At 48.9% G+C, this 20,753-nt stretch overlaps 1 long non-coding RNA gene across 1 annotated transcript in view; it reads right to left on the bottom strand.

Moving 5' to 3' along the window:
• The window catches only part of LOC140391380 (uncharacterized), a 36,268-nt gene extending 16,403 nt beyond the window's left edge, over positions 1 to 19,865 (bottom strand). The window contains exons 1-2 of the long non-coding RNA XR_011935029.1: positions 19,511 to 19,865; positions 18,925 to 19,081 (exon numbers count right to left, since the gene is read on the bottom strand). This is a non-coding gene — a long non-coding RNA (uncharacterized lncRNA). The remainder of the gene's footprint in view (positions 1 to 18,924; positions 19,082 to 19,510) is intronic.
• Between the last annotated feature and the right edge of the window lie 888 nt (positions 19,866 to 20,753).

Genomic DNA, 20,753 nt, shown 5'->3' with positions numbered 1-20,753 from the left:
CCCCTCCTCAACAAGCCTAGCCTAATTGGGGGTTTCTGTAAGCTGACAAAATATACTCACCACTTCCTAGCTGAATGGGTCTGTTTAAAAACACACACAATCTTCAGGCTCCCCTCTGGCTTCTTGGGTCCTAGTTCGTTACGGTCTGCCTCTGCACCTGGTTCATGGAGACTTGCTTCTCCTGTTGGGCCCATAGTTCTACCTTGTGGTGGTCGCTTCTTAGGTTTTTAGAGTTTCTTCTTCTTAGTTCTCAAATTTCCTCCAGCCCAAACTTCTGTGCAAAACCTCTCAATCGGAACTTCTGAGTAAAATCTACCCCAGATCGCTCTCTCGCTTGTCTGTCTCCTGTATCTTTAAGCGCACGTTTCAATGGACCTGATCAGTTTCTTCACAATAGCTGATGACGTCTCCGGAGCTTGCCTGATTGCGTGCAAATAGCTCCTAGGAGATACTGGTACAGTTTAATTATTTTGCCATTAGTGGAATAGGTATCTGTCTGGTTTGGGCAGAAACTCGTTTCCATAGTCATTGTCTTCCTCAGCTCACTCTGAGCCATCCACATACCTGGCATAATTTTTCTGTTGGCCCTGCCCTGGCCCATTGTCCCCTTTGTTCTTCTCGGGGATGATTTTTGTGATGTGTATATCTCTGTCTGGCTGCTTCCAGCCATTTTGTTGCAGGCTATTTGCAAGAAAGCTTTCTTATTTTAAAATGTCTGTAAGTAATGCATTTCTGTGGTAATGTTGCCCTAACTGGCACGGATGGAGTGTTGCCATAACTTACATCTGAGGAGCCATGGCTGCCCCTGGTTCCTCATTCATAAGGTCTTCACGTCTTCATGGTGTCAGATTGTGCAGTGCACAACCAACCTGGATAGATGGACCAGGATATACTCTGAGAGCAGAGATGAGAAGGCAAAGGAACAACTCCTTCAGTATGAAAGGTCATCTCCATAGTCACCTGGTGGTGGCCTAAATGGCATTAAACCCTTCTTCTGTCAGAGGAGTGGGGTTCCTGTTCTTCCATTTCTTCAATGGATATTTCTTGTCACCTGCCATTCAGGTGTGCAAGAGGAATAAAAGAGCTGTGGCACTGATTAGCACTCCTATGGTACCGCCCTCGCATGCAGGATGTGCTGATGGTTACGTTAGAAATTGTGCTCATTGGCAGCTGAATGGAAACTTTCTGCACCTGGGCGTTGCTCTTCGGGTTGTTCCTGATGGTGGCAGCATTTCCTCTGCCCCTTTGCCAGTGACTGAGCGTTTCAGGATGTTACTGCGACAGAGAAAGCAGCTTCCACAGAAGGAGCATTGCAGCATTGCACCGCGAACCGGTGTAGGGATCACATTAGATACAGTGGAACTGACAGTGCTGTTTGATGCGTGTGCTGTGTTAATTTGCACTTTATTAAAATCGTCAGTAATGATATGCGTTTAAGTGTTTGTGCTAGAGGCGTAGTTCCATGAGACCTCTGATAAAGATCATTGGCCCTACTAGCAGACGCAGCTGGAGGTCAATCATTGTGAATGTGTTCAGTGTTGCGAGCACATTCCAGTACAGATGATGATTGTAGCCTCTATGCAGTGTTTTAGCAGCACATCAATGCCTTAGCTCTGAAGAAAGGCACTTCTCATTTCTTTTACATCGATTCCTTGGTGACCATTAAGCGGGTTTCCGGGGTCATGTTCTGAGAATCGTTAGTCACCGGATTCATGACTGTGAGAGCAGAGAGGAGAAGGCAAGGGAACAGCTTCTTCAGCTATTTAAGGGTTGTGTTAAGGGGCACCTGGACACCTGACCAGCATTAAACCTTTCTGCTGTCGGAGCCGGTGGTGGGTTCCTGTTCTGCCAACTCTTCAATGGATTTTTCTTGTCACCTGCCTTCCTGCTGTTCAGCAGACACAAAGAGCTGTGGCACTCGGAGGGCACACCAGCCGATATAGACACGAGCACTCCCAGGGTATCGCCCACACTTGCAGCATGTGTTGACGGTTATGTCAGAAAACACATTCATTGGCAGCTGAACGGAAACTTTCTGCACCTGGGCGTTGCTCTTGGGGATTCCCTTGATGGTGGCAGCCTTTCCTCTGCCCCTCTGCACATCTTCAGTAAATCTACGGTTCTCTAGATCGCCGTCCTGATGGTGGCTTGACCAGCATTAAAACTTTCCACTGTCGTTGGAGACAGTGGATTCCTGTTCTGCGTCATCAGCTACCTCTTCACAGTGGACTTATTGTAAACTGCCATCCAGCTGTGCATGAGCCACAATGAACTGTGGCACTAGCTGGGAGAACCCGAGCAAATAGACATCATGACCACCCCTGGCGTGTAGCGCACATCTGCAGGATGTGCTAATCGTGATGTCAGACAACCTGCACCTTGACAGACGAACAGAATCCTCCTGTACCTGGGATCTGCTCTCGGGGATGCTCCTGATGGTGGTAGCCTTTCATTTGCCCCTCTGCCAGTGACTGCACGCTTCAGGATGTTACTACAGAGGAGGCTGCTGCTACAGGAGGAGCATTGCAGCATTGCACTGCAAACCAGTGCAGAAATCATTGCAGATACAGAGGAACTGTCAGTGCTGGTTTGATGCATGTATAAAGCAGAGTGTTGTGTTGTTAATTTGCACTTTATTAAAATCATTATTTAATGTATCTGTTTGAATGCTAATACATGGACTGGGGAATAAAGTACAATAATAGGGGCCTAATTCCATGAGACCTTCTCAGAATGTTCAAAGGCCCTACTAGCTTGAGGTCAATCATTGTGGATGTATTCAGTGTTTGGAGTCCATTTCAGTACACATGAGGATTTGAGGTCTCCATGCAGTATTTATGCAGGAGCATATCATTGTTGTTGCTCTGAAAAGAGGTACCTCTCATTTTTATGGTATCCATTCCCTAATGCTCACCATGTGGGTTGCCAGCATCAAGTTCTACAACTTGATCAATATCCAAATCATCGCTCAACTCATCATCCGATGAGTCATGTAGGCCCTTGTGTTCCGTGCCCACAAGGTCATCAGCCCTTTCAAATGCCAATTTGTGCAATAAACAGCACACAATGATAATCAGTGAGACACATTCCAGGATGCACTGTAAGAGTGTTCGAGGCAATGGAAGCGCACAAGCCACAGATCTACAGTTCTCTCGATGGTCGCACTAGTGGTGGCCTGACCGACATTAAGACGTTCTACTGTTGCCAGAGACAGTATATTCCTGTCCTGCGTCATTAGCCACTTTTCAATGGGCACTTATTATAAACTACTACCCAACTGTGCAGAAGCCTTTCCCAGCGTCATTCGCACCTCTAAGGGTGTGCTCATGATGATGTCTGACATCCTGCATCTTGACCGATGAACAGAAGCTGTTGGTACCTTGGAGCTGCTCTTGAGGGTGATCCTGACGGTAACACCTCTGCCCCTCTCCTCTGCAAGTGACTGCACACTTCGGGATGTCACTGCGACAGAGGAGGCCGCTGCCACAGGAGGACAATTGCAGCATTGCACAGTAAACAAGTGTAGAAATTACTTTAGACACAGTGGAACTGTCAGTGCTGTTTGGTGCATGTGTTGTATTTTTAATTTGCACTTTATTAAAATTGTCAGTTCTGACATGTGTTTCAATGTTTGCGTCGAGGCTTAGTTCCATGCGACATTCCGATAAAGGTGACTGACTGTGTTCAGTGCAGATGATGATTGTAGCCTCCATGCAGTGTTTTAGGAGCACATCAATGCCTTAGATCTGAATAAAGGCACCTCTCATTTCTTTTACGATGCCCACTAAGTGGGATTCTAGGGTCAGGTTCTGAGACTTGTTAGTCATCTGATTCATGACTGTGAGAGCAGAGAGGAGAAGGCAAGGGAACAGCTTCTTCAGCTATTTAAGGGTTGTGTTAAGGGACACCTGGAGGTGGCCTGACCAGCATTAAACCTTTCTGCTGTCGGAGACGATGGTGGGTTCCTGTCCTGGCAAATCTTCAATGGATATTCCGTCACTGCCTTCCTGCTGTTCAGCAGACACACAGAGCTGTGGCTCTCGCAGGGATTGCCAGACAATATAAACATGAGCACTCCCAGGGTACCGCCCAGACATGCAGCATGTGCTGACGGTTATGCCAGAAAACGTGCTCATCATCAGATGAACGGATGCTGCCTGAACCTGGGAGTTGCTCTTGGGGATTCTCCTGATGGTGGCAGCCTTTTCTCTGCCCCTCTGCCAGTGACTGAGCGCCTCAGGATGTCACTGTGGCCAAGAAGGCAGCTGCCACAGGAGCATTGCAGCATTGCACTGCAGACAGGAGTGGAAATCATTGTGTATACAGAGGAACTGTCAGTGCTGGTTGTTCTGTGTAAAGCAGATTGTTACATTCACATTTCATTAAAATAATCAGTTATGATCTGTCTAGATGTTAATGTGTGGACTGGGGACTAACATACGATGATAGGGTCGCAAATCAGAGATATTCTGATAAAGATGATCGTCCGTACTAGCGGATGTAGCTAGAGGTGAATCATTGTGAATGTGATGTGGAGATGCTGGCGTTGGACTGGGGTGGGCACAGTAAGAAGTGTTAAAACATCAGGTTAAAGTCCAACGGGTTTGTTTTGAATCACTAGCTTTTGGAGCATAGCTCCTTCCTCAGGTGAATGTGTTCAGTGTTTGGAGATGACTGTAGCCTTCCCATTCAACATTTTTTCGGCACATCAGTGCCATAGCTCTGAATGAAAGCTCCTCTCATTTCTTTGGTATCCATTCCTTGATGCCCATTATGTGGTCTTCGAGAGACACCTTCTGTGCCTGTATCTGTGTCATCGCTCAACACATCATCTGAGGAGTCACGGCAGCCCTCATGATCTTGTTCATAAGGTCTTCACCTCTTTGCAATGTCAAATCGTAGTTACAGAGGGACTATCACTGGTGTGGGATGGCAGAGTATTGATTTGTTAATTTGCACTTTATTAATCAGTCATGACATGTGTTTGTGCATAGAGGCATAGTTCCATGAGACCTTTGGATACAGGTCATCAGCCTTCGCTGCAGATGTAACTGGAGGAGAATCATTCCGAATGTGTTCAGTATTTGGAGCACATTCCAGTACAGATAGTGATTGTAGCCTCCATGCAGTGTTTTAGCAGGAGCACATCGATGCCTTAGCAATTTTTGGCATGCTTTCACTCATGCCCACCCATGAGATTTGCCAGCGTCATGTTCTACATCTTGTTCAACATCCAAATCATCGCTTAACTCATCATCTGAGAAATCATGATGGTCCTTGTGTTCCTTGCCCACAAAGCTGTCGCCCTTTCCAATGCCAGTTTGCGCAGTGTGCAACACAATCAGGGATAGACAACTTTCCAGGATTCGCTGTATGAGTGATCAAAGCAATGGAACAACATTTTCAGCAGATCTATATTCTCTCAATGGTCACGCTTGGTGGTGCCCTGACCGACAGTAAACCTTTTTCCTGTCACTGGAGACAGTGGTTCCTGTTCTGTGCCATTAGCCACCTCATCATAGTGGATTTATTATCAATTGCCATCCAGCTGTGCATGAGCCACAAAGAATTATGGCATTAGGTCAGAGAGTCCGAACAAATAGACATCATGACATCATGATTTAAAAAGCGCGGAGATGCGAGTCGGAGCAGAGATATAAAAAGCGCCGGAGCTGCGAGTCGGAGCGGAGATTTAAAAAGAGCGGGAGCTGCGAGTTGGAGCGGAGATTTAAAAAGCGCCGGAGTTGCGAGTCGGAGCAGTGATTTAAAAAGCGCAGGAGCTGCGAGTCAGGGCGGAGATTTTAAAAGCACGGGAGCTGCGAGTCGGAGCGGAGATTAAAAAGCGCGGGAGCTGCGAGTCAGGGCGGAGATTTTAAAAGCGCGGGAGCTGCGAGTCGGAGCGGAGATTTAAAAAGCGCAGGAGCTACGAGTCGGAGCGGAGATTTAAGAAGCGCGGGAGCTGCGAGTCGGAGCAGAGATTTAAAAAGCGCGGGAGCTGCGAGTCGGAGCGGAGATTTAAAAAGCGCGGGAACTGCGAGTCGGAGCAGAGATTTAAAAAGCGCGGGAGCTGCGAGTCGGAGAAGAGATTTAAAAAGAGCGGGAGCTGCGAGTCGGAGCGGAGATTTAAAAAGTCCGGAGGCTGCGAGTCGGAGCGGAGATTTAAAAAGCGCGGGAGCTGCGAGTCGGAGCGGAGATTTAAAAAGCGCGGGAGCTGCGAGTTGGGGCGGAAATTTAAAAAGCGCTGGAGCTGCGAGTCGGAGCGGAGATTTTAAAAGATCGCGGCCTAGTTTCGGGAGCCGTTTGGAGGAGGAGGAGCAGTCCCTGGCAGGGAGAGAACCTGAGAACATCTGAGACCCTCAGAAGGTAGGTAAGTGATTTTTACTCATTTTTACTTTTATTACCTTTTCAAATTGTGTGTGTGGGGGGGGGAAACTGAAGTGACATCACAGAAAAGCTGTGACCTGAGTGGCTGGGTGGGAAACTACACTAAATTAAAAAAATTAAGCATTGGTAACTAATTAAACATAATTACTTAATAATAATTTAGAGGGGTATCTAAGCCAGAGATCGGAGAGTACTACATTTAGCTTTCATATTTATAGGAGAAATCTAGTGCTAGGAAACAGATAGTTAACAGTAACTTTAAAAAAATGTTTTTAACTTTTAACTTTAATTTGCTAATTAATTGACGCAATGTCAGTTAGAGGGGTGCAGTGCTCTGACTGTGAGATGTGGCAGGTCCGGGAGGCTTCCAGCGTCCCGGATGGCTTCATCTGCAGAAAGTGCACCCAACTGGAGCTCCTCACAGACCACATGGTTCGGTTGGAGCAGCAATTGGATGCACTTAGGAGCATGCAGGTGGCGGGAAGCGTCATAGATAGCAGTTATATAAATGTGGTCACACCCAAGGTGCAGGCAGAGAAATGGGTGACCACCAGAAAGGGCAGGCAGTCAGTGCAGGAATCCCCTGTGGTTGTCCCCCTCTCGAACAGGTATACCCCTTTGGATACTGTCGGGGGAGATAGCCTATCACGGGAAAACAGCAGCAGCCAGAGCAGTGGCACCACAGCTGGCTCTGATGTTCAGAAGGGAGGGTCAAAGCGCAGAAGAGCAATAGTAATAGAGGACACTATAGTCAGGGGCACAGACAGGCACTTCTGTGGTCGTGAAAGAGACCCCAGGATGGTTTGTTGCCTCCCTGGTGGCAGGGTCCAGGATGTCTCCGAACGGGTAGAGGGCATCCTGAAGGGGGAGGGCAAACAGGCAGAGGTCGTTGTACATATTGGTACTAACGACATAGGCAGCAAGGGGCATGAGGTCCTGCAGCAGGAGTTCAGGGAGCTAGGCAGAAAGTTAAAAGACAGGACCTCTAGGGTTGTAATCTCGGGATTACTCCCTGTGCCACGTGCCAGTGAGGCTAGAAATAGGAAGATAGAGCAGCTAAACACGTGGCTAAACAGCTGGTGTAGGAGGGAGGGTTTCCTTCATCTGGACCACTGGGAGCTCTTCCAGGGCAGGTGTGACCTATATAAGAAGGATGGGTTGCATCTAAACCGGAGAGGCATAAATATCCTGGCTGCGAGGTTTGCTAGTGTCACACGGGAGGGTTTAAACTAGTATGGCAGGGGGGTGGGCACCGGAGCAATAGGTCAGAAGGTGAGAGCATTGAGGGAGAACTAGGGAATAGGGACAGTGTGGCTCTGAGGCAGAGCAGACAAGGAGAAGTTGCTGAACACAGCGGGTCTGGTGGCCTGAAGTGCATATGTTTTAATGCAAGAAGTATTACGGGTAAGGCAGATGAACTTAGAGCTTGGATTAGTACTTGGAACTATGATGTTGTTGCCATTACAGAGACCTGGTTGAGGGAAAGGCAGGATTGGCAGCTAAACGTTCCAGGATTTAGATGTTTCAGGCGGGATAGAGGGGGGTGTAAAAGGGGTGGCGGAGTTGCGCTACTGGTTAGGGAGAATATCACAGCTGTACTACGGGAGGACACCTCAGAGGGCAGTGATGCGAGATGGGTAGAGATCAGGAATAAGAAGGGTGCAGTCACAATGTTGGGAGTTTACTACAGGCCTCCCAACAGCCAGCGGGAGATAGAGGTGCAGATAGGTAGACAAATTTTGGCAAAGAGTAAAAACAACAGGGTTGTGGTGATGGGAGACTTCAACTTCCCCAATATTGACTGGGACTCACTTAGTGCCAGGGGCTTAGAGGGGGCAGAGTTTGTAAGGAACATCCAGGAGGGCTACTTAAAACAATATGTAGACAGTCCAACTAGGGAAGGGGAGGTGCTGGACCTGGTATTGGGGAATGAGCCCGGCCAGGTGGTAGATGTTTCAGTAGGGGAGCATTTTGGGAACAGTGATCACAATTCAGTAAGTTTTAAAGTGCTGGTGGACAAGGATAAGAGTGGTCCTAGGGTGAATGTGCTAAATAGGGGGAAGGCTAATTATAACAATATTAGGCGGGAACTGAAGAACCTAGATTGGGGGCGGATGTTTGAGGGCAAATCAACATCTGACATGTGGGAGGCTTTCAAGTGTCATTTGAAAGGAATTCAGGACCGGCATGTTCCTGTGAGGAAGAAGGGTAAATACGGCAATTTTCGGGAACCTTGGATAACGAGAGATATTGTAGGCCACGTCAAAAAGAAAAAGGAGGCATTTGTCAGGGCTAAAAGGCTGGGAACAGACGAAGCCTGTGTGAAATACAGGGAAAGTAGGAAGGAACTTAAGCAAGGAGTCAGGAGGGCTAGAAGGGGTCACGAAAATTCATTGGCAAATAGGGTTAAGGAAAATCCCAAGGCTTTTTACACGTACATAAAAAGCAAGAGGGTAGCCAGGGAAAGGGTTGGCCCACTGAAGGGTAGGCAAGGGAATCTATGTGTGGAGCCAGAGGAAATGGGCGAGGTACTAAATTAATACTTTGCATCAGTATTCACCAAAGAGAAGGAATTGGTAGATGTTGAGTCTGGAGAAGGGTGTGTAGATAGCTTGGGTCACATTGAGGTCCAAAAAGACGAGGTGTTGGGCGTCTTAAAAAATATTAAGGTAGATAAGTCCCCAGGGCCTGATGGGATCTACCCTGAATACTGAAGGAGGCTGGAGAGGAACTTGCTGAGGCCTTGACAGAAATCTTTGGATCCTCACTGTCTTTAGCTGATGTCCCGGAGGACTGGAGAATAGCCAATGTTGTTCCTCTGTTTAAGAAGGGTAGCAAGTATAATCCAGGGAACTACAGGCCGGTGAGCCTTGCTTCAGTGGTTGGGAAATTACTGGAGAGAATTCTTCGAGACAGGATCTACTCCCATTTGGAAGCAAATGGACGTATTAGTGAGAGGCAGCATGGCTTTGTGAAGGGGAGGTCGTGTCTCACTAACTTGATAAGAGTTTTTCGAGGAGGTCACAAAGATGATTGATGCAGGTAGGGCAGTGGATGTTGTCTACATGGACTTCAGTAAGGCCTTTGACATGGTAGACTAGTACAAAAGGTGAAGTCACACGAGGGGTGTGGGGTGAGCTGGCAAGGTGGATACAGAACTCGATAGGTCATACAAGGCAGAGAGTAGCAATGGACGGATGCTTTTCTAATTGGAGGGCGGTGACCAGTGGTGTTCCGCAGGGATCAGTGCTAGGACCTTTGCTGTTTGTAGTATATATAAATGATTTGGAGGAAAATGTAACTGGTCTGATTAGTAAGTTTGCAGAGGACACAAAGGTTAGTGGAATTGCGGATAGCGATGAGGAATGTCAGAGGATACAGCAGGATTTAGATTGTTTGGAGACTTGGGCGGAGAGATGGCAGATGGAGTTTAATCCGGACAAATGTGAGGTAATGCATTTTGGAAGGTCTAATGCAGGTAGGGAATATACAGTGAATGGTAGAACCCTCAAGAGTATTGAAAGTCAGAGAGATCTAGGAGTATAGGTCCACAGGTCACTGAAAGGGGCAACACAGGTGGAGAAGGTAGTCAAGAAGGCATATGGCATGCTTGCCTTCATTGGCCGGGGCATTGAGTATAAGCATTGGCAAGTCATGTTGCAGCTGTATAGAACCTTAGTTAGGCCACACTTGGAGTATAGTGTTCAATTCTGGTTGCCACACTACCAGAAGGATGTGGAGGCTTTAGAGAGGGTGCAGAAGAGATTCACCAGAATGTTGCCTGGTATGGAGGGCATTAGCTATGAGGAGCGGTTGAATAAACTCGGTTTGTTCTCACTGGAACGACGGAGGTTGAGGGGCGACCTGATAGAGGTCTACAAAATTATGAGGGACATAGACAGAGTGGATAGTCAGAGGCTTTTCCCCAGGGTAAAGGGGTCAATTACTAGGGGGCATAGGTTTAAGGTGAGAGCGGCAAGGTTTAGAGTAGATGTACGAGGCAAGTTTTTTACGCAGAGGGTAGTGGGTGCCTGGAACTCGCTACCGGAGGAGGTGGTGGAAGCAGGGACGATAGTGACATTTAAGGGGCGTCTTGACAAATACATGAATAGGGTGGGAATAGAGGAATACGAACCCAGGAAGTGTAGAAGATTGTAGTTTAGTCGGGCAGCGTGGTCGGCACGGGCTTGGAGGGCCGTAGGGCCTGTTCCTGTGCTGTACATTTCTTTGTTCTATGACCACTCCTAGCATGCAGCGCACATCTGCAGGATGTGCCAGTCATTATGTCAGACAATCTTCACCTTGCCTGTACCTTGGATCTGCTCTCGGCAATGTTCCTGATAGTGACAGCCTTTCCTCTGCCCCTCTGTCAATGACTGAGTGTTTCAGTATGTCACTGCGACAGAGGAGGATCCTGCCACAGGAGGAGCGTTACAACGTAGCACCCGTAAACAAGCGTGGAAATTACTGTCGACACGGAGGAGCTACGACTGGTATTTGATGCAAGTGTAAAGCGGAGTGCTGTGTTGTTTCTTTGCAATTTATTGAAATAGTCAGTTATAATATGTGCTTCAATGTTAATGCATGGACTGGGGACTAAATGTCATCACAGTCTCTGAGGACCATCGGCTGCTCTTCCATTTGAGAGCTTAATGGTGATGATTTATCAAAGGGTCACCCTCAGGCAAGGGGGCACGTTTGAGAAGGCTGGACCCCCGCTTCATGAATAACCTCAGCCGATAAGGGAATTAAATCCATGGTGCTGGCGGCGCTTCGCATCATCAACCAGCCGTCCAGCAAACTGAGCTCACCTACCACCCCCCCGCTGGGAACTAGTGTATGGTGAATGACAGGCAACCTTCAGTTGTGATTGACAATATTCTCTGGTTGGCCTGGCCCGCAGGCACTCTAATGACCATGTGGGTGCATTCCATGGCCTCTTTCAACCTGGCTGAGCCTTCAACCAGCCCAAAACCTTGTACTCTCTCCAACATATTGCACATCGATGTCAGGCATGCAGGAACTTTCGCCACTTGTCATATAGTTCTGCAGGTTGGGAAATAATGCAGGAGAAGCCCAGAAGAACATTGAGGAGTGGGAGTCTGCAGCAGAGACTGCAGGAAAGGTTTGTAAAATGGTGTCTTAATATTGGGTAATCTTGCTGCTGAGCGGCTGAAGGAGCAAACTTTCATCCATCATCTGTAAGAGATAGCTCTCGCATCTGGAGGGCTCCTCCAGTTGACTCTCAAGCTTCAAGACACAACTCACCACTCTGAGTTGGACCAGGAGTTCTTTGACGAAACCATGAATTAAACCAATTTCCCACCATAGCCGGGTTCAGGACCTGAAAACAGAATTGACAACTGTCTTCCTCCTTTGTGGGGAAAAGAAAACAACGCTTGCTCTTATGTGTTTGGAAGGAGATTGGATTCAGGTGAATCTTACTCTGAGGCAAGTTTTAAACTGGGTAAAAGGAATGTCCAACAGGGAGCCTTGAGTGAGGAAAAGCTCTGGGGATTGAAGCTTTTTTGTGAATTTTGCGTGGAAGTTAGAAGTGTACTGATCTGTTGGGTTGGCCGAAGCAGTGTGCAATACTGTGCAATTATGTGGGGGAGAGATCAGCGGGGCAGTGCAGTTGGGCTGATAATAATAATGAACTGCTTCGAGGGCAGTTCAAAAAAAGCAAAGGAAAAGAAACAGAATAGAAACCGTCATTGAAGCTGATGTCAGTCATAATGTTGGAATAATTCAAATGAATGAAAAGTGTCAATGCTTCTTTTTTCTTAAGGGTGACTTTGAAAAGTAAGCGCGATTGATTGTTCAATTGGAGTATCGTCGATGCAGTTAACAGCCTTGAAGCTTACGTTTGCTACTTGCCTCCTCTACATATGTCTACACATGAGTATTTTTCTCAGCAACTTGAGTCTTTTCTGGTTTTGAAGCAGATGAAACTCAAAAGCTTCCTCAGGAATTACAAAACCAATTTTGACTCCGACACTTTTTGTGTCCGGCACAACCACAGGAAGTGCAGGAAGTGTCATCAACCATCTGAAACCGGGTGCTCAAACAACAAATAGCATCACTGCGGTACAGCTGGGAGGTTGAGTGTCATGGATAGCAGAATTTAGCATTTTTGAGGTCATAGATGTGAATCAAAGGATGGCATGTTGCCCTCCTGTTGCCTGGGTAAAGGGTATCACTGAATGGCTTGAGAGGACGCTGAGGGAGAGGGTGAATAGCCAATAGTTGTGGTATATATTGGTAAATGAGTGTGTAATGCATGACTGGAGACCAGTTTTTGATTCCTGGGACCAGTTCTGGGGATCATGGGACGAGTACAAGCTGGTAGTCTGAACAGGGCCAGAGCCAATGTCCTTGCTTTATTAGTGCTATTAGGAAGGTTAAAACCTAACGTGGCAGGGGTTGTGGGAACCAGATGGTAATATTAGAGAGAAAAAAACAAGGTGCTTAGAAAATTGGGCAACAGCCAGTGCTCGAGTCAGAAATAAGAAGGTATTAACAGCCAGGGCCTGAGGAAATGTCATGAGGTCTAAATTAATTTTACTACGCAGGTATGTGAATGCGTGGAGTGTGGTAAAGAAAGATGATGAGCTTCAAGTGCAAATAGCCAAATGGGGATAGGATGTTGTGGTGATAAAAAAGAATCATAAAATTTATAGTGCAGAAGGAGGCCATTCAGCCCATTGAGTATTCACCTGCTCTTGGAAAGAGCACCCCACCTAAGCCCACACCTCCACCCTATCCCCATAACCCAGTAACCCCACCTAACCTAAGGGCAATTTAGCATGGCCAATCCACCTAAGCTTTGGACTGTGGGAGGAAACCGGAGCACCCGGAGCAAACCCATGCAGGCACGGGGAGAACGTGCAGACTCTGCACAGACAGAGACGCAAGCCGGGAATCGAACCCGGGTCCCTGGAGCTGTGAAACAACTGTGCTAACCACTTTGCCACTGTGCCACCAAAGACCGGCCTTGACCAACATAAGGACTGGGTATTATATATTCCAAGAGACAAGAGGCGGGATTCTCCGTTTCTGAGACTAAGGGCTGGATTGAGATTAAGTGCCAACGCCGGCGTGGAAAAAATGGCATTTTACAACAGAAAAAACGACGCAACAGCCGCACCGATTCAGCTACTTTAAATGGGCTAGCACCATTTCCACATGGAACGCAATCAATTCCAGGCAAAACGGCGCCAGATTCACCAGTTCCTTGATTGGCGCACGTGAGGAGCATATGCCGCAGCCGCACTTAAACGGTCTTTCCCCCCCACACGCAGCGCCCCAGTCAACAAGGTGGCTGGAAGGGGAGCAGCACCATGGTTCAGGGACGCTGAGCTGGGCACGCTCATGGATGTCGTGGAAGAGAGAAGGATGACTGTGCATCTCGGCCCGGGAAGATGGCCTCCAGGCGCAGCTGTTCACCGTGTCTGGGTGCAGGTGGCAGAGGTTGCCAGCGCAGTGGACAACGTTGCCCGGATTGGCATGCAGTACCGGAAGAAACTTCACGACCTTCTCAGGGTGGCCAGGGTGAGTTGGCTGCTCCATGCCTCTGGCAGTAACGCTGCGCTCCCCCGCACACCCGTAGCCCAGCACCCACCCTCACTCCGGGGAGAGCTAAACACCCACCCTTCCCACATGCCAACACCCATGCCGGGTGCCCTGGCCACTGAGGCCACCATCTACCCAACCCCTGGGCTGCATGAGGGCTCTAACTGTTTCGCTATTTGTGTTCCCCCCTTCAAGGAGAAGGCCGCGCACAACCGCCGGAAGTGGGAGAAGACAACCAGAACAGTGGCTACTCACCATGCCAGAGCAGAGGGCACTGGACGTGGTCGGCGACCTGGAGGAAGGGAGGTCGGCGAGGCAGAGTTCGGCGGAGGGCGAGGAAGTGAGACCCTGCTTAGTTGCTGATCCCCATGACATATCTGGACACCGGGTGTCCTTCCCCATACTCCCGCGGTGCCAGATGTGCGATCATCTGGCAGATGTGTTGCACTGTCTCTCTGCTCTGCTGCAGTCTCCGACGGCATTCTCGGTCCGACAGGTCCTCGAATGACAGGCGGTGCTGGTACACACGAGGCCTCATGCGGCACCTCCTTGGCACCTCCTCCTCCTCGGCCAGCCCTCCAGCCTGTGCGGCTGCCACCTGCCCCTCTGCTGCCCGCTCCACTGCTGCAGCTTCCTCCTCCTCCTCGAGCATCCCCAGCTCGTACAGCCGCAGGGTTGACAATTAGAAAATAATAGTTTGCACAATTTCCTGCAGTCACAAAAAAGGAATCAAAGGAAGCGCACTAAAGTGAAGCAGTTGTTTTGATGTAGGAGATGGTAAAGGAATGTTCTGCCACTGTTTGCTGTAAAAAGCCCAAGGGCAGCATCGGTGCCATTGGAATGGATCCTTCTCTGACTCAAACTGCTGGAGATTGGACCTCACATCAGTCAGATGAAGCTCTCTGTGATAAGATGCAATTTAATTATTTCAGGGGGAGAGGGTATTGAGGGTTCAAGCATGAGCAGGAATCCCAAAAGTACCACTTAAATTTCCTCCAACGAGTATGGAGAGGAGATAAGAATGATTTGAATAATTTTCCCCTTCAGTCTACCCCAGCCCGTGTCAGTGCCACCATCCTCTCGAGAGGAAAAATGACAATAAACAGAATTAAAATTGGACGTTCGAAAGTTGGATCACAGCTAATGGGGTCAACCCACTCCATAAACAGCAGTGGGAAATGTTAATCTTCTTGCTCAGTCCATGGCACAGCGCATTAGTGCTTCACAGTGACTTAATTATTACACAGTAAGGAGTCTTACAACACCAGGTTAAAGTCCACCAGGTTTGTTTCAAATCACTAGCTTTCGGAGCACTGCTCCTTCCTCAGGTGAATGAAGAGTTAGGTTCCAGAAACATATATATCGACAAAGTCCAAGATGCAACACAATGCTTTGAGTGCGAGCATTTGCAGGTAATTAAGTCTTTACAGATCCAGAGAGAGGGGTAATCCCAGGTCAAAGAGGTGTGAATTGTCTCAAACCAGGACAGTTGGATTTCGCAAGCCCAGGCCAGATGGTAGGGGATGAATGTAATGCGACATGAAGCCAAGGTCCCGGTTGAGGCCGCTTTATAACTTTGCTATAAGTTTCTGCTCGGCGATTCTGCGTTGTCGCGCATCCTGAAGTCCGCCTTGGAGAATGCTTACCCGGAGATCAGAGGCTGAATGCCTTTGACTGCTGAAGTGTCCCCCGACTGGAAGGGAACATTCCTGCCTGGCGAATGTCGCGTGATGTCCGTTCATCCATTGTCGCAGTGAGAGTTTGGCTCAAGATAGCTCGATGGGAAAATGGAATGTCAAATAGAGCTTTGTGTAAACTGGAATGTCACGGCTTTGTAATCGCTTCTGCTTTGGCACTAGACAGTTTGCAGTAACAAGGTACAGCCTTGGGAATGGTTCCTAATTCTAAAGATAACTATAACTAAGCTGAGAGCAACAGAATGCGGTAATTTAGGCCTCCTCTAAGGGGGCTGCCCTCAGAAAAGAAACAGTGTCATATATTGTATTTCAGCGACTGTTGGATGTATTAACTTTGGCATGCTACTGTACCTCTCCGAAATACGGTGGTGCAGCCCCGGCCGTGAATAAACGTATGTTGAAGTGACTTGGAGTTCGATTGATCATTTCATCCGGACTGAAGGGAAACAAATTCTCTGTAGCGTCTGCATGGTCTCGCCAATGTACCAGGCTTCGGGTCATCCTTTCCTGCAGCGTATGAGTAGACAACGTTGGCCGAGTCACACGCGTATGCACCGCATATCTGGTGGGTGGTGTTCTCACGTGTAATGGTGGTACCCATGTCGATGATCTGGCACGTCTTGCAGAGATTGCCATGGCAGGGTTGTGTGGTGTTGTGGTCACTGTTCTGAAGGCTGGGTAGTTTGCTGCAAACAATGGTCTGTTTGAGGTTGCGCGGTTGTTTGAAGGCAAGGAGTGGGTGTGGGGATGACCTTGGCAAGATGTTTGTCTTCATCGATGACGTGTTGAAGGCTGCAAAGGAGATGTCGTAGTTTCTCCACTCCAGGGAAATACTGGACGACGAAGGGTACTCTGTCGGTTGTGTCCCGTGTTCGTCTTCTGAGGAGGCTGGTGCGGTGTTTTGCTGTGCCGCGTTGGAACTGTCGATCAATGGGTCTAGTGCCATATCCCGTTTATACGAGGGCATCTTTCAGCGTCTGTTGATGTCTGTTACGCTCCTCCTCGTCTGAGCAGATCCTGTGTATACGGAGGGCTTGTCCATAGGGGATGCCTTCTTTAATGTGTTTGGAGTAGAAGCTGGAGAAGTGGAGCATCGTGAAGTTATCCGTGGGCTTGCGGTAAAGCGAAGTGCTGAGCCACCTCAGCACTTCGCTTTCAATGGCCCCCGACCGGCACGGCGGCAATCCCGTGGGTGCCCGAGAATCGGCGCCGGAGAGTGGGCAGGTCGACGGCGGCCCCCCCCGGCGATTCTCCGACCCAGCAGGGGATCAGCGATTCCCCGCCATGGACAGCGGGAGGGATTTGTCTATAAGTAAGGCAATCACTACTATTGTCTGACAAGTCCTCCGGGTGGAGCCTGGTGGTCCCTCCCTCCTGTGGTGTCTGTCAGCCTCCGCGTGATTGCCGCCCTGTCCTCGGCCACACCGGACACCTCCAGGGCCCACTCCTCAGAGGAGGTGAGGATTCCCATGTCCGGCACCCCACTGCCAGTCCGGGCCCTCTCCCGCCGATTATGGGAGAGCTTTTCCTGCGGGACACAGAGACGGCATCATTAGCCACACGTGTGGTTCACAGTTGTGAATGGGTGTGTGAGGATGGGTTGGGGTGGGGAGAGTGGTGGAGGGGTGGGTGGAGGAAATGTGGAAGCGGAGGGGGATGGAGGGAGGGTTGGGGGTCGCCTGGGGGGATGCTCCCTTGGGAAGTTGGGGGGTGGGACATTGGTGTCGACTCACTCTGGCTGCCGGGTTTAGGTCGCTGACCTTCTTCCTGGAGGCCAGTCCTCCTGGTCATGCTACCCGAGCTGACCGCTAGTGCCACCTCGTCCCAGGCAGCACTGGCTGCCTTGTAGCTCACCCTCCAGGTCACACGGGGGCACACGACATTCCTCCTGGTCTCCACCACATCCAGGAGCCTCCCCAGGTCAGCATCCCTGAATCTTAGGGCCATTCTCCTTGGCGCCATTGTTGTGAGCTGGCTGGGGTTGGCGGAGCAGGTGCAACCTATGTGCTGCTTGACGTTGTTAGTGGGGCGGTTGGCGTGCGCGGTCCCGGCGAATCAGCTGGCGAGCCGACATTCTGGGCAGAAAGCCTGTGAGGTCTCGTTAAGTGGAACAATTAATGTTGAATAGTGTTGCTGGCCTCACTGGGCCGAGCGCCAGGAAACCCACAGCAATTCCCGCTCGCTATAGCACTTGGCAATTGTTCCGGAGAATCGCGCCCCTTGTCTCTTGTACAGGCTTGGAAATTCACTGTCACGAAACGCGTGGTGTGTGAAGGACACCGGCTGTTGAAAGACGAGCTGAAACGAAACAATTGAAAAGACCAACATTGGGAAATTCCTTAGGCTTCCACAATAATTATGGGTGCGATCTACCAGCCACGGTGCGCAGCCGGTAGATGCCGGGACAGGCCTCTTCTGGGATTTACCCGGCTCGCCACGCCTCGTGAGATCTAATGGGATCTCGCGAAACGTTGCGATCCAGATTCTGCCCATTGTGGGCGGGATAAATATTTGGCAAATCTGCATATTAGAGTGAGTAGCAAGTCTCATTCTAATATTCTATTAATATTCTAATAATCTCCACTGATCTACCCGAGGCATTGCCATCTAACCCCTTCGCCTAGGAGACCTTAGATGAGCACCGTCGGTACTGGTCCCCACAAAGGGGACAAGCCGGAACGGCACTTGGGGAGGGGTCTCCCAGGGGATCAAAGGCCCCCGGGTGGTTGGTCTCTGAGCAGGGTGGCACCCTGGCACTACCAGCCTTACACCCTGGCAGTGCGACCCATTCATAACTGCAGCACCAAGTAAAGCTAACTCAGTTAATTCATGTGTTACATGCAGTGTACCAATTCTCTGTGGCAGTATCCAATGAGAAGTTTAACAACACCAGGTTAAAGTCAACCAAGTTTATTTGGAGTCACCAGCTTTCAGAGCGTAGCTCCTTTATCAGGTTGCTGTGGTGACCATGATGAACAACCTGATGAATGAGCTATGCTCCAAAAGCTAGTGATTCCAAATAAACCTGTTGGACTTTAACCTGGTGTTGTAAGACTTCTTACTGTGCCCACCCCAGTCCAACGCTGGCATCTCTACATCACGGGTATCCAATGAAACACAGCAGCTTAACTGTAGCATGGTAGGTGCATAGATTAAAAATCCTTTGACATGTGAGCATTGAATGTTCCCCAATAAGTGAGTATAGACATTTTACACCAAAAGCTGAGCCAATCACTCATGGTCACCGCGTCCTGAACTCACATTGCCTCGCCTTAAGAATTGAAGCGAGCTTGTCTTCTACACCCAGGGAATTGTCAGGTTCTTGTCTCGCGAGATCTGCTGCGAACCCAGTGACCTTTCTCCAGTTCATGTGTTGGAAATTCAACTTCACTCTTCAGCTTGCTGAGAAAGCTTCACAGTCCGCGAACCTTTGAACATAAACGTGCTTAATAGTAATTCCACAATCAGTAACTGTAACATAATGAGAATAATTTTGTTACTTTTATATTTGCCTTGAATATATTCATAATGAATGATGCTTGGTTGAATTGCTTTAATATTAAATTGATATTTTCTTTCCATTTCTCTGTATGAACTAAATTCACCCTCACACTGTGGAGTAAGGTCTGAAACCGATCTAATCCCATGAAGGTCCTTTAAAATGAGGTCCGGCAGCTCAGGTCCAACATGTGATGAATACAAAATAAAAATACCTCAACATGTCAGCTTCAGGAATGATTAGGTGAGGTTTTTTCTCCTGTTACACAAGAGATAAACTCCATTCATCTTGTCACATCAAAGTCCATGCCCGACAGCAGTTGTGAAAAGAGATTTTAGTAGCTAGTTAAGATGCTCACCTTGGTAAAATCCTGGTCTGGTGGGAATCTCAGCCAAGCCCGTTCCCCTTTTATGATATTCTTCGAGCTTGCTGTTTCTTCCCATCTACAGAACTGAAGGAGTGGGCACCAGATCACCGATTCCTGCGAACATTCTCAAGTCTGTCAGTTTGATGATGATCCGACTTCACTCTCTACTTTCTTGAGATACATACACTCCAAGAATCCTTTAATGTAAAAGTGATTCATATTAGTTTTTGAATCTTAAACTGGAACACAGTCAGGTTACAATGAAGGTTAGACTTAATTCAAATATATTTGTAATTAATGACATTGAGTGAAATTATATTCATATTTAATTGTTTTTTTTCACAATATCTCTATTTGAACGAAAGTCACTCAGTGTCAGCTGCTGACTTCATCTCGTCTCCCCCAGTAACTGCCTCTTATTGATGTGTAACTAGGGGATACTGGGGGATACATACAGCTGACATCACAAAGGAACCAGCAGCCAATCACATACCAACCAGGAAATATGTATCAAAACAGAACAAACCCCTCCCACACCATGTATTAAATGGTCAAATGACCCGGGGGCTCTGCTCTGGGTTCCCAACCAATCTGTGCATGAATGCACACTGTTAATTTAGTTCCAACTTCAACCCTTCCCCATGTATTGAGTCTTTAAGCAGTCTAAAATCCCTTCCGATGCTAAATTGGGGGCGGCGCAGGTTTGACGCTAGTTTCCGAGTCTTTGCCCCCCCCTGAAATGGAGTCATCGTGTTGCGCACTGCACACTGTTGCAACGGCGTTCGTGCATCATCGGAAGGCACTCCCCTGATGCTACGCCCCTGTTGGGCTAAGTTCCCGACTGCGCAGTAGACGTGTGTTCTGAGCAGTCGGGAACCCGGCGTGGCGGCCGCGGCCTGTGTCCAGCGCCGCCAGAGTCGGCCGGGAGCCGTGCTGCTGCCTGGGTAGGGCTTCCACGAGGGCTGGGGGGACTGGTGGGGGGGTGACCAGGAGGTGGCAAGGGGTTATCCTGTGGGGCCATATTTGACAGGGCGGGTCCACGCACGGCCAGCGTCATGTTGTATGGTGCGACCGCTGCAAGCCATCGGCGTGCTCATGCGCGGCCATGGACATGTCTGCCTGTATTTAGGGCGGGAGCCGGGCATTTTACCCAGTGCCAGTGGTAGCCCCTTACCGGTCCCGGAATCGGTGGGTGTTCGACGCCGATTTTGGTGTCGCAAGACTCCGCAGTTCC

The sequence above is a fragment of the Scyliorhinus torazame genome, chromosome 15 (assembly GCF_047496885.1).
Source record: "Scyliorhinus torazame isolate Kashiwa2021f chromosome 15, sScyTor2.1, whole genome shotgun sequence".
In the NCBI taxonomy this organism is placed as follows: domain Eukaryota; kingdom Metazoa; phylum Chordata; class Chondrichthyes; order Carcharhiniformes; family Scyliorhinidae; genus Scyliorhinus; species Scyliorhinus torazame.
The sequence above is the reverse complement of the archived record's forward strand: the minus strand, read 5'-3'. Positions and strand labels throughout refer to the sequence as shown.